The 18,212-nt window shown below is 39.4% G+C and overlaps 1 long non-coding RNA gene across 6 annotated transcripts in view; it reads right to left on the bottom strand.

Annotated features, from left to right (window-relative positions):
• Nucleotides 1-18,212, bottom strand: part of LOC113252786 (uncharacterized) — a 197,649-nt gene that overhangs the window by 63,928 nt on the left and 115,509 nt on the right. For 4 of the 6 annotated variants that reach the window (XR_008957795.1, XR_008957800.1, XR_008957796.1 and 1 more), the window contains exon 4: nt 3,796-3,860. The exons of the other annotated variants lie outside the window; for them this stretch is intronic. This is a non-coding gene — a long non-coding RNA (uncharacterized LOC113252786). The remainder of the gene's footprint in view (nt 1-3,795; nt 3,861-18,212) is intronic. 6 annotated transcript variants of the gene reach the window in all.

Below are 18,212 nucleotides of genomic sequence, written 5' to 3'. Positions count from 1 at the left end.
ACTGACCCCACTTAGAACACACAATACAGTTACTAGTGGCATCTCCATGATCTACAGAATATTCTGCCAAAATTAGGTTAAGCTATAACGTGAGATTTCACCTAGACTAAAAGGGACAGAGGATTTAGCTAAGCAGAGAAGAACAGAGAGGTCATTCTAAGGGAAGTAATAAAACAAGTTAATGACTACATATTTTCATATAAGAAAGAGTATTATGGGTAAGATGCACATTCTAACCAATAGAAAATAGCATATCATGAAGTAGATTTGTGAACATTAGTAGGAAGAGTTTGCATACTTCCAGCAAAAATAATATCTCTAGAATTAAGTTTTTAAAATGTCATTAGAAGGAAAGATTTTTTTTTTAAAGTACTCATTCGGTGTACTTTCTGACAAGACATTCTTTAAGCTGGTCTGCTTTCAATGAGCTGGCCTGTGTATAAACACAAATTTGACAAACGAAGTTCAGACCTCTTCATTAGAGGACACAATTAGCTCACTCCAGTAAAGATGAAGATTTGTTGGTTTAAGCATGTTAATAAAGCCTGGCTGCAACTGAGAAACAAAAAGTAGTTTAAAATGAGAAAATTGCATTAATATACATGATGTGGGCTCTAACTGGGGCCAAAATGAATACTATTTCCTGGATTTCAGATAGAGGTCTGTCCAACAACAATCTTATTTTGAACATTTTGAAGGTAGACTTCAAATAAATAGTGAAAAGCAAGACAGACACATTTAACCACATGTGAAAAGAGTTTTTTTTTAAACACGCTGAGAGTGCCAACCATGAATAATTTTTGCAAGCGATACCAAGCCAGACTACCATCCTTCCGGTAATGCACCTACATCAGGCACCAAGAATATTTATTTCTGGCAATGATGAATTCAGATGAGTTATCCCATTCTCCAAAAGATATCTACAGAAGACTGTCCTGGCTGCCAAAAGAAGTATTCTCTCAAAATAGAAATCCCTCCTCAGTTCGACTTAGCAAGTCTGTTATGATAATCTCTGGGAATTTACCAGTGTGGGGAGATTTATTTCATGGAACTGAAGTGTTTCCAAGATTTGAAGATACTCACTTCATATTTCAGGAAATGAGCATGTGATATATTTTGCTCATGTAGTCTTAATAGAAAAAGCATTACTCTATGGGTGCTGTGAGTCGGTGATTAAAAGCAGTTGTATGTTCACAACCAAGAAGTAAAAACAAAGCATTAAAATAAGTCAACATAATAAATTAAAATCTTGAGTAAATGAGGTTATTTTAAGGCCACAACAGCAAAACATTGGTCCCAAAACAAAAACTTCAGTGACTCATCCAATTCTTCATTAGTATCAAGTTGTTTCTAAATATGAACACATTGAGAAATGTCTACACCAAGTATTCGTTGGATGGTATGATGACCACCAAGCAGCTCTACTGAAGCTTTGTGTTTGTGGTCCAAAGGGACCCTTCCTCAACTTTTCCCTCAATCAAGAACTCTGAAGCCAAAACAGAGTTAATGATGTGACTAAACAAACTGAGAACTGTGATTACAAGAAGAGAGTGCGCAGGTGTCTGGATGTCTGATTAGCTATAGAAGACCAAATCGGCCTTGAGGTGAGGCTCATAGGAGAGACACATAACCTCATCTTCAGAAGACAGGTAAGGCTTCTGTGACTATTTCACTTTGATGAAAAGTTAGATAAAATCTTTTTTAAAAAATGGGGGGGGGGCACCTGGGTGGCTCACTCAGTTAAGCATCTGACTTGGGCTCAGGTCATGATCTCAGCGTCCTGGGATTGAGCCCTGAGCAGGGAGCCTGCTTCTCCCTCTGCCCCTCCCCCCCCCCCACACACACTTTCTCTCTCTCTCTCTCTCTCAAATAAATAAATAAAATCTTTAAAAATGAAAAGAAAAGTTATACTTCTTACTATGGCTCCCAGAGCCACAGGATCTGGCCTTCCATCTTCCTCTCTGCTTCCATCTCCTACCACTTTCCCATTTGCTCCCTTTGCTAGAGACATACTGGCCTTTCCATTCCCTGGCCACAAAAGCCTGCTTTACCCCCAGGACCTTTGCATTTGTTATTCTCTCTGCCTCAAACACTCTTGCTCCACATAGTTACATAATTTGGTCCTACACTTCCTTCAAAAATGTTGAAATGTCAGGCCTGCCCAGAGAGGGCTTCTCTCTACCATCCCCATGCAACAGCAGCCTCTTCCTGCCACTTGGGGCACTCTCTTCTCCCTTACCTGGCTTTATTATTTTTTTTTCCTAGTAATGGAAAAGTACCATTTATCACAATTCATATTTATGTGTGTTACCTGTCCAGCCCTACAAGAAGATCAATTCTATGAAAGCAATGGATTTATCTGGGTCAGGACCATTCCCTGGCCCTTAGAACTATGCCTAATTCATGTTAAGCGCCTGCATTAGTGAGGCATCAGCTGGGCATCAGAAATTATACCAGTTTGATGAGAGGGAATTTAATATAAAAAAGTAGTAACTACTATAAAGTTAACTAGGTACCTAAAAGAATACAAAGAGAACTCTCAAGTATCTCAGAAGTGGCAACTGCAGGGAGCAGTTACCACCTCTCAGGCTGGGGGGGGGGGGTGCAAAGGGGATGTTGGAATTAATAAATCCTAGAGACCTAGAGAGGGTCCTTGCAGAGTTGAAACTCTGGGCTCTGTGGAGGGAGCTCTCCATGGCTGGTGTCTCTGAGCTTTGAGGAGTAATGGGGTGGTGTTGCAGGATTCCCCAGCCTTTAGTGCCCATGCCTCTTGATCACGCCACTTCGAAGAATGAAGAGGTAGAACAGACGAAGGGTGGTGGGCAGCCAAGCAAAGTTTAGGGGATCCAAGAGGGTTGCCCTTGGAGTTTCTAAGCTTAGGGGTTTTTATGAGCCCTTTTACAGAACTATCTTAAGCAATCAGGTGTGCTGAGTTGTGCCAATCAGGGCTTTGGTCACACATATTTCTACCTATTAGGTTAATGTCTACATACTGATGGTCCTTTTTGCTGACATCTGGGGGCTTATGTCTTAACTGTCCCTTGCCTATGATAGTGACAGATGCTCTGTGGTTAACTGTCTTATTTTGGGATGTTTTGCAGAAGTCATTTCTGCAAAGGCTACAAAATAGAATGCTAGTGTGGTCCTGTCTAAGCTGCAAAACAGGATGTTAGTGCTGTTTATCTTACTGTCCTGACTCCATATTTTCTGTCCCTGACTACGGAACTGTCCAACTAACTCCTAATAGTGGGCTTGGCACCCAGATCTTCAAAGAGAAACTGTGACAGGTTCGGGCTGGCAAGATGGTAAGTGAGATGAAATGGGCTTTGCTCACACTGGAAGAACTAACTGCACATTGGATCCAGCAGTTACTATGGGAAAGAACAACTGCTAAGGGATAAAGAAGTATTGCTTGGGTGATATGCTGGGAACAGAAAGCTGAAAGGTAGTCAGTCCACGGGAAGCTGGAGGAAGGAGAATATCCCTTCTTCCTCTTCAAGACTGGAGGTCTCCCTCTGTGGCCCCCTATTGACAATGCCCAACATGAAGCCAGTCTAACATGGAGCCACAATGAAGCCTGACAGCCCCAGCCAACATCACAAAGCTGAGTGTAGAGGGTAGGTTTGGAGCTGAGAGACAATAACTTAATGGCATAGTACTCCATAAATATCTCTGAAAGAAGTTATTGAAATGTACTGGAATTTCTTCAAAAATCATTTAAATTGCTTAAAAATGAAACATACTTCTGAATACAATAAATAACAATAAAAATTTTCCAAAAGAATTGAGGCTTACCAGGCTAGGGCCAAGTAAAACAGTCAATTTCCATCGAGAGTGAATGATATTCTGTTTCCTAGAAGCTGGGGCAAAAATGGAAATATGCAATGCATTAAAATTTAACTATAATAGTTCATGGAGAACAGCAGGGACGTCTAAAGATAAAGTTAATATTTTTTTTCAGAGCAGAGGTTTAATGCTTTTTAGCGTGTGTATTTGTCTGAAACTCTAAAGTTCAGAACCTACCAAATAAAAAGATTTAGTCCTGCTTAACTTTTATCTCATAGCAGCGTCTGCGTGTGTGTGTGTGTGTGTGTGTGTATAACCAGCTATTGGCCTCATCTATAAAAGAACATCAATACGTAAACTAGCAAATATCTCATTTTAAGAACTAGATATCCCCAGGAGCCATCAGAATGAATTAGGAGCAAAATGCCTGAATAAGAGAATAGATCCATTTGTGGGGCCAGAGTGACTGAATCCCTACAAAAGACATAATAAATTGACTTGTTGCCTGAGGGCATTTAAAATTGAATACCTACCAAATACAATGATTTTTTTCTTGTTGTTTTGCAGAATTTTATGCTGAGTTGTTCCTTATGGAAGTCAGATGACAATGGACTCACACTGCTTCTTAAATTCACTCTTAGAGACTACAACAAGGTTATCAGCATAAAGAAGGACAATGCATTTTTCTTTGTTGGAGCAGGAGGAAATAAAGTCAATTCATTTCATACTTGTACTAGTTTGATAAAGATTTAAAAAATAAGTGCTGAACTTACTCTTGTTTGACATCACTTAAGTCTGTATTGCATTTCATCTCTCTCTGCTTATGCTAATTTTGGCAATATGTTTAATGAAAGAGGCAGTAAGAGTTGAGGTGACTGTCTGGAATGCATGAGTTGGCCCTTAGACAACTGCTGTCCATAGAATCGGAGGTGGATGATGGACAAGTGATGAAGTTTATACATGGCCTTGAGGTGTTCTTAAATCTGAGGTATATCAGTGCAAGCCCATCAAAAGAAATGGTTCTATTTTCAATTTCAAAAAAATCTTGAGATTATAAAGACAGTCTTAAGAAAATAAGAAGACAAGCCACAGACTAGAAGAAAATATTTGTATAGGATATATCTGATAAAGGACTGTTCTCCAAAACATACAAAGAACTCTTAAAACCTAACAATGAGAAAACAAACACTGACTAAAAAATGGGCCAACTCTGGAAAACAGTATGGAGGTTCCTCAGAAAGTTAAAAATAGAGTTACCCTATGACCCAGCAATTGCACTACTAGGTATTCATTTAAAGGGTACAAACATAGTGATTCAAAGGGGCACATGCACCCCAATGTTTATAGTAGCAATTCCACAATAGTTGAACTATGGAAAGAGCCCAGATGTCCATCAACAGATGAATGGATTAAGAAGATGGAATATTACTCAGCCATAAAAAAGAATGAAATCTTGCCATCTGCAATGATGTAGATGGAACTAGAAGGTATCATACTAAGTGAAATAAGTCAGTCAGAGAAAGACAAATACCATATGATTTCACTCATATGTGGAATTTAAGAAATGAAACAGATGAACATAGGGGAAGGGAAGGAAAACTAAAACAAGATGAAAATAGAAAGGGAGGCAAACCATAAGAGACACTGAACTCTAGGAAACAAACTAAGGGTTGCTAGAAGGGAGGGGGTGGGAGGATGGGGTTACTGGCTGATGGGCATTAAGGAGGGCACTTGATGTAATGAGCATTGGTGTTATATGCAACTGATGAGTCACTAAATTCTACTTCTGAAACTAATTACACAGAAATTTTTTAAATGGGCCAAATATCTGAACAGACACTTAACCAAAGAAGATGACAAATATGTATATGAAAAGATGTTCCACATTATATGTCATCAGAAAAAGGCAAATTATAACTATGATGAGGGACCCCTGGGTGTCTGAGCTGGTTAAGCACCTGCTTTCAGCTCAGGTCATGATCCCAGGGTCCTGGGATCAAATCCTGCATCAGGCTACCTGCTTGGTGGGAAGCCTGCTTCTCCCTCTGCCTGCTGCTTCCCCTGCTTGTGTGTACGCTTTCTCTCTCTCTGACAAATACATAAATAAAATCTTTAAAAAAAGAACAAAACTATGATGAGATACTTCTAAGTCCGTATTATAATGGCCAAAATCCAAAACCCTGACAACAGAAAAGGCTGGTAGTGCTGAGGAGCAATAGGAGCTCTCATTCATTGCTGGTAGGAGTGGAAAATGGTACAATCACCTTGGGGGATACTTTGGCAACTTCTTACAAAACTAAACATCCTCAGGGGTCTAGGTGGCTCAGTCAGTTGAGCATCTGACTCTTGATTTCAGCTTGGGTCATGATCTCAGGGTTTTGGGATAGAGCCCACATTAGACTCTCTACTCAATGGGGAGTCTGCTTCTTTCCCTCTCCCTCTGCTTGCTCTCTCTGTCTCTCTCTCTTTCTAATAAATAAATAAATCTTAAAAAAAAAACAACTAAACACCTTCTTATCATATGATCCAATAATCATGCTTCTTGGTATTTACCCAAATGAATCAAAAACTTATGTCTGCACAAACCTACACATATATGATTACAGTAGTTTTATTCATAATTGGCAAAATGTGGGAAACTTTGAACACAAATAAGATTTTCTTCAATAAGAGATAAACTGTGGCATATCCAAACAGTGGAATATGATTCACTGCTAAAACGAAATGAGCTATCAAGCCAAGCAAGGAAACTGAGGAAACTGAAAGGCATAATACTAAGTGAAGGAATACTGTAATAAATATACCACTCTGGATGTTGATAATGGGAGAAGATATGGCAACTCTGTACTTTCTGCTCAATTTTGCTGTGAACATAAAACCACTGCAAAAAATGAAGTTTATAAAAAGCGTAAATTGATTGTCTATGTTACTTTGAAACTAATATTTTACCCTACCTTGCTTTCTTCCTCTTATTTAGGGGGAAAAGGAATGGCTCTATGTTTATATTCTTCACCTCTAGAACGTCTGCCTTATAACTCTTGCTCTATTTTCTATCGTTTCCCTCATGTTCTGTCTCCTATCACTTCTGCCAACAGCATATGTTAGGTAAGGAAAAAGGAGGTAGCAATCGAAAGTTTTATTTGAAATGTGACCAAGATTATTTAAATTGGTACCCTGGCGACTGACATGTTAGGACTCTTGAAGAGATTCTGATCATGTCAGCTTTGCTAATCTCTCTACTCATTACACATCAATTCCAAATTCCATTAATGCCTTAGCCTGACTATGATGAGAGCTTTCCAGAAGTCTCTGTCAGAAATACTTCCTGCTTCATAGCACTTCTGGCACACCATTCATTCTGCTTTTCCTCAGGTCTGTTCACAAGGCACAATGGGACAGACAGTGAGTGGGTCAAAGAGAGTCTATCATTAACAGGACTACGTTGTTAATGATGAGAACAGCTACTTACTAGGAATCACAAGCATGTATCAGACACCATCTAGGTGTTTAAATGTAAGTACTGTGTCCTTTATAGTGAAGGAAACTAAGGCTCAGAGAGGAAGGGTACATAACTTACAAAAGACCACAAGGCTGGACTGGTTTCTGGATACCCTGTCAGAAACAGGACTCCAAACAGGACTCCAACTCATTTAGGCAAAAAAGGATAAAGTATGACTAAAAAAATTCCAAGTAAGTTTAAACAAGCAGACCAAACGAGGGTCACAGATATAGCAGGGCCTTAGTAATGTTTAGAACCAGCAACTCAAAGTCTACCAAATCTTTCTCTTTTGGTATCCCTTCTCCCTGGCCTTCTCTGTACATGCCTTTTATTTCCTCTCATTGCAGACAAAAAGTTTTCTCCCTTTGGCAGGAAACTGTGCTACCAACAGCTCCAAAGACTTATATCTTAAAATGTCTGGCCCTGCAGAGATACTGTCTTTGCACTTATCAATTCGAAAACTCCTGACAAAAAAATGTTCTGTTGATCCTGCCTCCCCTGCTGGGCTAATGAACTCTCTCCATTCCTGAAGACACACCATAAGGATGACAAGAAATGGAAGCAGAGGGGCACCTGGGTGGCTCAGTCCTTACGCGTCTGCCTTCAGCTCAGGGCAGGATCCTGGCGTTCTGGGATCGAGCCCCACATCAGGCTCCTCCGCTGGGAGCCTGCTTCTTCCTCTCCCACTCCCCTTGCTTGTGTTCCCTCTCTCACTGGCTGTCTCTGTCGAATGAATAAATAAAATCTTTAAAAAATTTTTTTAAAAAATTAAAAAAAGGAAATGAAGCAGAATTGGGAGAAAGATCCAGGAGAACTGGAGACGACCCCCAAAATACAAAGTCAGAGACGTTCACCACAAAAACCATGATGTAGGGCCTGCAAGAATTATTCTCACTATGCAGTTGAGGAAAATAAAAGCTGAGTGATGAGAATAAATTAAAATTTAACTGTCTTGCCCAACGCAACCTAATAAACAAGTTGATGGGGCTATACTCAGGCCTCTCTAAGTTCACTGTGTTTTTACCTTCCAAACCTAAGAAGAAAAAGTGGCTCAAAGAAAGGTATTGATAAAGGGGTCATACACGGCATCTCACAGGACTAGCTTATGCCAGTGGAACTGGAAGTCCACAGACTGGATCAAAGCTCAATTCCTCTGGCATCTACCTTCTTAAGAAAATTAGAGTTACAACAAATTAATAAAGAATAATAGCAATGATATTGATTGACCACTACCTTCATGCAATGAAATCTGCTTCTTAATCACAGCAAATAAAACTAAAAAGTAAGTAAAATTATCACTATTTTATATAAAGGAAATTGAGATTATGAGGAGTGGAGATTTTACCTAACACCACAGTTGATATTCAAGCATATATTCAAAGTTGTGTGCTTTCCAAACATCTACTTTAAAAGAGAAGAAGGTAGAACAGGATGTATAAAGATTCTCCCAAATAAAAACGGTTAAGTACATTAGCACCAGTACTTGCTATGATCTCAACTACATGAGTGATCCCTGGAGGCAAAGAGTACAGTACAATGGACACTTATGGTCTCAGCAGAGCTAGAACTCTGGCAACTGAGAGTGAGGTCTTTAATCTGATGGAAAGACTCCAAATATAAATTGACATCAGGGACACACTTAAACAAGACAGGGTTCTCCACCTGAAGAGCTTACATTGTCATAGGGAAAATAGATCATAATTTTATAGAAAACAAATAAACAGATAACTTATGTTATTAATATTCACTATGAAGAAGTTAAAATAGGAATGTGACAGTGAGTAAATGTGGATGCTCGGCTATCTAGTGTTGTCAGAGAAGATCTCTCTTAGATGTATGTATTTAGTCCTGAATTACAAGACAAAGACAGCTGTGAAGAAATCTGGGTGGAGTGGGAGATTAGGGGGGGGGGGAAAGAAATGGGGAAGATTGTTCCAAAGAAAAGAAAAATCACATGCAAAGATCCTGAGAAGGGAAAAAGCTTAACTCACTCACAGAGCAGAAAGGGAAAAAAGGAGAGGGGAGCAAGACCTGGATCCTGTAGGGCTTCCTATGCTAAAGCCAGGAGCTTGACATTTTAATGGGAAGTCATTGAATAGTTTTAAGAGAGAAGTGATTTAATCTGTCTTGTATTTTAGAATGATGACTCTGAAGATGGAACTGTGGGAAGGAAGGGCACATCATTGTGTGAAGGCAAGAGATCAGAGAGACTGGAGGCCACTGCAGAGCGGGCAACGTTGGAGGCTTGAGCTCAAGTTTTAGCAGTAAGATTTGTGAGTAGTGTTGCACTCAGGACACATTCTGGAGAAAAAGCCTGCATGTCTGGGTGCAGAGTATAAAGAAAATAAAGTAATAAAAGTCCCCAAATCCTAGATTTTTGACCTGTACAACAGGTTATGTGGTAAGGACATTTACTGAGACAGCAAAACCTTACAGGAGAGCTGATGTAGTAGGTGGACACTTCCATTTTGGCCATGTTATAACTAGTATGGTTAGTGGACATGCAAGTGGAGATGTCATGTAGGTAGTTAAGTACATGAGTTTGCCATTCAGAAAGGAGACTGGGGCTGTAGACGAGAGTTTTTAGTTTATAGATTCTATTGGAATGGGTGAATTCCCTAAGGAGATACTATAGATGAAGAAACCAAGAGAGATAAGGAAGTGCCCTATGTCATATCAAAATTTAGAGTCCCAGTGGAACTGTGGACTAGCAAGTTACCCAAGGTGTAGTGTGTCAGGTAGAAGAAAAAGAAAGGGACTGAGCATGTTTCAGGAAGGATGGAGAGGTCAACAATGGCAAATGCTACAAAATGCAAGGGATTAAGTTAATGAGGATAGAGAAATCTGTATCAGAATTATTTCTGCTGAAAGCTACAAGGCCCCAGCTCAGATTATCTTAAACAATATGGGGTTAGTTATTTCACATATCAATATGCCTGGACCTTGGGCTATTCTAGGGTTTCTTAATTCAAAGGATCAACAACATTACCAAGAACCAGATAGTCTCCATCTTGTTTTCTCAGGGTGTGGACAATGTCTTCCTATGTGCTAGAAAGATGACTATACATCTTCAAAAATTTATAGACATAACCACATCCAAGAAAGGCGGTTTCTTCTTCTAGCCTTCTCTTTTTAGTAAGAACCCCACCACACTTTTACTAAAAATTCACTGGCCTACGTTAGTCTTAAGTCAAAGTCTACACCAGCCATTGGCTAGAAAAATAGAATTACTTACTCTTTTTTACTTAGATCAATTATAAGTCCCATCTCAAGGACTGGGAAGGGGTCTGGTTATCTTTCTTCATCACATGAGAAAAATCCCCAAATGTTATAAAAGACTTAACTAAAATAAGAAGATGAAGGCAAAAAAAAAAAAAAAAAAAAGAGGGAGTTAAGATAAAGAAGAAGGAAGAAAGGAAGGGGAGGAAGTGGACTACAAGAAAAAAAGGAGGATGGAAATATCTTTGGGATATATACAATCAACAATATCCAGTACTACAGTTTTATAAAGAAAATTTCAGTGGAGGGTTCTATTAAAGCAATTGCAGAGGGGTGCCTGGGTGGCTCAGCCAGTTAAATGTTTGACTCTTGATTTCAGCTCAGGTCATGATCTCAGAGTCATGAGATCAAGCCCCGTGTTGGGCTCCACACTTTGTGTGGAGCCTGCTTAAGATTCTTTCTCTTCCTCTCCCTCTGCCCCTCCTCCACTTATGCACTCTCTCTCACTCTTTCTCTAAATATAAAATAAAATAAAAAATAAATAAAGCAATTGCCGAGAGAAAGGGAGGTAAAGAAGACAAAACAGTAAACACAGGGGCACCTGGGTGGCGCAGTCATTAAACGTCTGCCTTCGGCTCAGGGCGTGATCCCAGAGTCCTGGGATCGAGCCCTGCATCGGGCTCCCTGCTCCACTGGGAGCCTGCTTCTTCCTCTCCCACTCCCCCTGCTTGTGTTCCCTCTCTCGCTGGCTGTCTCTCTCTCTGTCAAATAAATAAAATCTTAAAAAAAAAAAACAGTAAACACAGATGATATTTTAAAAAGGTTTTTATACAGTGGAGAAGACAAATGTGATAGTTTCCAAAGAAGGATATAGGGTCAAAGAAGTTTGGGGCTGGTTTCAGATTTATTTTAGGACGGGTGATTTTGTGGCATTTTGTACGTCAGTATGAATGATCCTAAAACAGGAAAAATTTTGATGTAGGAAATGTGCAGGGGCCAACTCCTTGAGAAAATGAGGTGGAAAGGAATCCAAGACATTAACAGGTTTAGACTTAGTAACAAAAATAACCCTAACCTTTTAACAGGATGGGTAATTCAGTAGTTGAGTACAATTGCTGAAAGGATGATTGATCTGTTAAAAGACAAGGTAGTTCACAACCAGTTGTATCTAGTTTTTTGATAGAGGAAGCTTCACTGGTATGAAGTCAGTAGGCAGATACAGAAGGAATATTTGAAATATGGGGAGAGAGGATAAGAAGTAAGGGTCTCTGAGAGTGAGGAAGTATATTATGGGGCAGGTAGCAGAGCTCAGATTGTTAACACCGCTTCTACGTTACGGTGCTGGCATAGAATTAGTGGATAATTTGGTCTAATTGGGGTTGGGATTTTGCCAGATAAGTAGGATAGTGGAGGGGAGGATGGAGCAAAGGGGTAAAGAGTGTTTTCGAGGGAGTATCCCAGTACTACATCTTGAATTTTCTAGGCTGAGAAAGTAGGGTCAATATGTTCAAAGTTTGAATGAGGTCAGAAAATGTTTGCTGTGGGAATACACAGGAAGTAAAGTAAAAATGTAGGAGGTGAGCAGAAGATGGTCAGAGAAGGGGAGGTTTGGAATTGAAATCTGGGAAGTGGTATAACTATCATGGATGACAAGATGGCTGAACTGGAATGGAAAACAAAACAGCTGGAGCTAAAGGGTCAAGGTGTTGGGAGACTAGGGTGTAGGATGGACCATCCTCATCTTGGCTCCTGCAATCATTGGCAGGTGACTTAGGCAGTCTACCCTACATTCATATGCCTCTGTTTCTTCATTTAAAAAAAGAAGACAAGAGTATACACTACTTCACAGAGCTGTTGTGAACCCTAAGTGGGTTCACATATATAAAGTACTTTCTACAATGCCTAGCACACAGTAAGCATACAGTAGTATTAGCGGTTAGTACTATCTGTATTTGTATTACATATTTATTGCCTTATTTTTCAAAGATGGTGAAGGCTCTGAAGATATTAAGTGTTTACTATATGACAGGTACTGTTCTAAGCACTTCTTTAAAAAAAAAAAATTTCATTTAGTCCTCACAATGCCCTTACAAGGGAGGTATTATTTTTATACCCATTTCATAGTTTAAGAGACAGAGAACAGCAAGTAAGTGAGAGAGACAGGCTTTGAACCAAGTCAATCTGATTCCAGATTCTCTGCCCTTTACCACCATTCTATGTTGTGATTTACAGAGGAATTGATGAGGCCAGGAAGTGAGGACACAATCTGGTGGTGGATATGACAGCCACAAGGAAGGGTCATGGATAATGAAGTCAATGACATGCACTCAAAGAATCTGGGGTTTTGAAAGAGGAAAGAGGAGAGACAGGCTAGAAGTGACAGCGGGGAGTAAGGCTTACGAGACATAGAAGCATTTCAAGCATTTCCGACCAAAAGTACAACATGAAAAAACAACTTCAAATTTGGGCATCCAGTGGGCTTGGCAGTTCCTTAGGGTTCTGTCCTTGTCATTGTATTTTTATCCCAGGGAGAGAAAGTTCTTTTGAAGTCCTTGTCCTCTATCCCAGCCTTGCTAAGAATCATACTCAGTTTGGAAGTAAGGTTATCTTAACCTGATAAGAGCATACTGCAGTAAATTTTATTTGGGGGTGTGGGTGGGCAGGGGGAGTGGGATGGCTCTCAGACCAATACCCACGTGAAAGTAGTTTTTAAAAAATGGAGGAAAACTCTCAAATGTAGAGACTTTTCTGTTTTGTGAGATATTGCAAATTATGTATTTAGATACACATTTTCAAATTCAATTTTCCATGACAGGTAATAAATAAATAAATTGAACACTTTTCAAAACCAGTCAGTATAGATCAGGGGTCAGCAAAGTGCAGCTCATGGGCCAAATCTAGTCCACCACATGTGTACAGCTTGAGAGCTAAGAACACCTATTACATGTGTAAATGGAAAAAAAATCAAAAGACAAATAATATTTAGTGATATGCAAAAATTATATAAAACTCAAACTAAAGGAAATAATTAAAGTTTCATTGCATATCATCATTAATAGATGAACATTTACAAAATATTTTGATGATGGGAACATCAAACTCAATTAAATGCAAATTTATCCCCTTCGAAAGAATTCTATTTTTCTCGTTCCATTACAAAAAAAGTGTACTCAATGATCATTATGTTTTTAATTTCATCAGTGAAATACAGTGGAAATTTGTTTTCCCTCATGTTACATAATAGTCTCAGTTTTATCTTTAGCCTAAAAAGTTTAAAAGTTTTATTATAGAAAAACTTTGCTAACTTTTGATAATAGATAAGGGATAGACAAAATTTACATTACTATAGGTATCATAATGTAAATATTATAATGTGATATATGGACATCTGTATATAAATGTAGCCATTTGATTACATATACCTTCAGCAACACACATTTATTGAGCACCAGAAACTACCTTGGTTACTGAGGATATAAAGCTGAAAATATATGGCCTTTGCTCTTACAAAAAACCGTCTTATTATTTTATTGCTGTGGTAATTCTGGTAGAATTTAAGAAGAATGGAGGGTTTCTATAAAATTCTCCTTCAAATGAATACGCCTGCCTCTTTGTCCCACTCAATTTCCAGTTTTTATTGGTTACTGAATTTTATATTTCTATATAACTGTTAAGTAATTACATATATATAACTGTTAAGTAATTCATTGCTTTTCAGTCTAGGATGGAAAATGGGAGTTAAAAAATGTGACCTCTCTCCTGCACCTGGAATGTCTTGTGACCTCTCCCTCACTATGCTTCACCCCTATTATGTTGTTTAATTTGTTGGGGTCCTAGCATACCACTTGAATAAAGTCATCCAAGGCATGTGTCTCTGCCAAGTGAAACTGAGCATTGTCTATTATCATTGTAATTGCATTGCTCATACACAGAATCAAGACCCAAAGCCATTTCCATATTTTTCAGTAGCTAACTCTTACCCTTTTCTTTCTAAATTGCCTCTGACATCAATAGCCCTACAGGATTTCAATGTGGGTTTAAGAGACTGAACAACCAATGACTATGGGGCATTCTTGTAGCATGCAATCATAACTTGTGCTTAGCTTTCATAACAAAATCTTGTCCAAAACCATCTCAAAGAAGCCAAAACCAATCCAAAACCACTTCCTAGGTCCACATTGCATAACAAGTGGATATGTTCTTTCCCACCACATGATGAAGGACACTAGGTAGCTAGATGCCTAATCATGTGAATGGTGAAAGTATTTGTCTATTAGGTTTAGGCTACAAAAACTGATTTCTGGTTCCATGCTATTTATCAAACATTTTTTCTATTCATAACCATTGCTACTCCTTCTTTGATTCCAGAGAAGAGTCTATTGCTCTCTCTCTTCCTTTACACCCTAACAAAACTCTGTGGGATGGGTGGAATGGGGAATTTAAGGCTTTCACTTAATACCCATAGATCAAGAAACAGAGGAAAAAGAGAATAAATATTTAAGAGCTGCACTGATAGAAACAAAGGAACCAGGGACATGGAGCTTTTTAACATCAAAATATTTTTCTCATGTCCCCAGTATCTGGCTTCCCCAAGCTCTATCAATACTGTTGAGCTTATGAGTCTGGGGAAATAGCAAGGATTTGGGAATGCTTACTTGGTTCAGTAATCACACCTCTCCCAAATGTCTTCTATGGCAGCAGTAGAGATTCTCTGAATTCTGGGTCCATGGGAAAGAAGCCTCCATTCCTTTCCTTTTAGATTACAAATATACAGAACTGGGAGGTCTCTGTGCTGACACCAGTTCACTTTGTACAGAGAGGGAGGGTTTGGGCAATGCAGGAATGACGACAGATAAAAGAATGAATTAAATGCTAAAGGAGACAGAAATCAAGAGCTTTTTAAAAAGTGCACAAAAACCAAATGTGCAGTGAGGGCAGGATCACATGTAAACACAATGACCAGTGGTCCAGATCACACAAAGTGATTCTAAGTAGCTCCGTAACATGTTCCACCCCATCATTCAACCAAAAGACAGACATTTCTTCAATTGATTTACTATGGTCTCTGATAAAACTGCCAGCATTATAAAAATTCTTTAAGGGTATAATCAAAGAGATATGTATTTTAGCTTAATGAAACCAATCTGACACCATTTTGGTAAGAAAGTACCAAGCTGATTCTGAGGTTGGGTTAAGCCTATACCCACCACCGTCAAAACAAGAGTCTTCAAACAATTCCACTTTGTGCATCTCACACATATCTGGGAAGACACCATCATGCCCTAGCCTTCAGCAGAATCCTAAAAAATTCTTTATCTCCCCCAAACAACGGCCTAAGCAATCATTAAATGTGCAATTTCTATTTCCTACATATCTCTCAAATCTGCCCCTTCCTTTGTATCTATACTGCTACTACCTCAGTCAAGGTCACCTCATCTCTCATCTGGATTTCCTCTATAAACTAGGATCCTATTCACTAACTTTCTTAGGAGACCTTTCTAATTTGCAGATCTGATCTTGTCACCTTCTTGCATAACTTGCCTGTGGGTCTCCCACAGCCTTCAGGATAAAGCTCACTCTCATCTCCATCTTTACAGTACACTTGCTTCATAGCCTTTGCAGAACAAATTCCAGCATGGCTTTAGTGACATGCTCTGCCACTGTGACATTTCTTCTAGTGTTTTATGCTATCTCATGCCTTTACATTTTTGTTGTAATGCTGGATATTCTTTCCTATATGTCTCATGAAACTGTGTCCTCCATAAGCATGGGGACCATGTCTTCTTCACTGTGACAGCCATGACATTTGACATCATGTCTGCCACATGGTAGAATGAGACAAAAAGACTGGTCATTTTCAAATCAAGTTGACAATTCCCAAAGGAAGGAGTGTTTGCTGGCTGTGTGCAGATATCATACAGTGATGAGGATGTAGTTATTTCTGACAGTCGTAAGAAAATGGAAGAGTCCTAAAAATTTGGGCCAAGGAGAATAGGACAGGGTGACTGATAGGCACCAGAGGGGAGGAAAATGCTTAAAAACAAACTGTCTACTGCATAATTGTGCGGAGGGCTGGCTCTGATGTGAAGGGTGGCTCAAAGGGAAATTACTGCCCGACACAGGCGTAAAGAATACCAATTATTTTCTTCTTAAGTAGGGCCAGACCAACTCAACAGAAAACCAGAGAGGATGGGCACAGCATTCCTGGAAGGAGCTGATGGTACTGGTGCCATCAGCTGAGTTGCCTAAGGAGACACGATCCGGGAGCCACCCAGCTGATGGCTGGTACACCGCAGATGAGCATGCTTCTTGGAAAAGACCTGTGGCGATTAGGAATTCAAGCTTAGCCCCAACGTTTCAGATGAAGCCTTCTAATTTTCCTTTTCCCTCCCCTGAGCTTCTTCCAGGAAACCTGCCTTGTCCTCTGCTGCGGTTGGGAAAGATCAAATATGCCTTTTACCGAAAGGCACGGCTTTCCTCTCCTCCCTGTTCCTTCATGTGAACCCACATGCTTACACAGGGACACTCCTGGGGATCTGACACGGAGCTACCTCCACTCTGTGCCTATCATCCTTTATGCAGAATTAGAGGATACAAGGTCAAGGTAGAAGGCCAGACCTGCTAGTCTAAGACAGCTAATGATGATAGACTAATGTGACCATGAAAACCATTTTGAATAGAATTTTTCCAAGATACATTTTAAGCCCAGACAACTTTTGGATACTTTTGTTCCATGCCTTCATAATTTCAGTCATGTTAACTAATTTTAGCCAAAAATGCTACCAGGAGAATTAGGCAAAATAAGAAAAAAAAAAAAAAAAAGCATGGCCTATCTTCTAATTAAAATATAAATTGGATGGTGAAATAGGAGAAAGAAATCTGACTTTTGATTTCTTTGATATGCAATCCAAGAGATTGATATCCAATCTCTTCTCCCCATATTCCAGTAAAATTTGCAAACTTGCCCAGGCATTCTCCACCTGCTTCCCATGGACACACAGCAAACCTTCTAGTAGGTTTCTTCTATATATCTACTTCCTCCATTCTGCCCAATACTTATAACTCTTCCACCACAGAATCATTCCCCTTCCACTTCTGTCCCTCTTGTGGTGAACTTTTGGAGGATAGGAATTTATACCAGTTATCTTAACCTGTCACAATTAGGTCATTCTCCTTCTAAACACCCTTTCCTGTGCGTCACTGCAGGACTGTAAGCTCATCATGGGCAGGGATCATGGCTTATTTCAACACATAGAAGTCAATGAATGTGTATTATTTGCTTGTCTAATTTGGCCAAAACATTGGTCACATACTGCCATGTCCAAAGTTTGCATGCAAAAACACTGTTGCTCTTTTCTGAAACCTTCATTTTTCTCCCATTAAGTTAAATACTGCAGATAGAGGGATTGAACTATCTCTTGGTATCAGCCCATGAGAGGGCTATGAAGGTGCAGGGTTAGCACTTAACAGGATTTTGAACTTGAGGCATCATGTGGTGGTAATGATGATCTAGGTTATTTCTCACTCAAGATACTCATAGAAAAAAACCCACAGGGCTCAATCAGTGGCCCCTATGAGGCTAGAAAAGCTGGGTAGTCCTGGAATTGGAGGAACCATGAGGTCACGACAGAATAGTCATGAAGAGAAATGTGCTGTGTTTTATAAATCACAGGGTTCCTGACCCAAGGAACAACTTAATTTCTTTGAC

This window comes from Ursus arctos, unplaced genomic scaffold (assembly GCF_023065955.2).
Source record: "Ursus arctos isolate Adak ecotype North America unplaced genomic scaffold, UrsArc2.0 scaffold_6, whole genome shotgun sequence".
Lineage (NCBI taxonomy): Eukaryota > Metazoa > Chordata > Mammalia > Carnivora > Ursidae > Ursus > Ursus arctos.
This window is presented reverse-complemented; position numbering and strand designations above follow the sequence as displayed.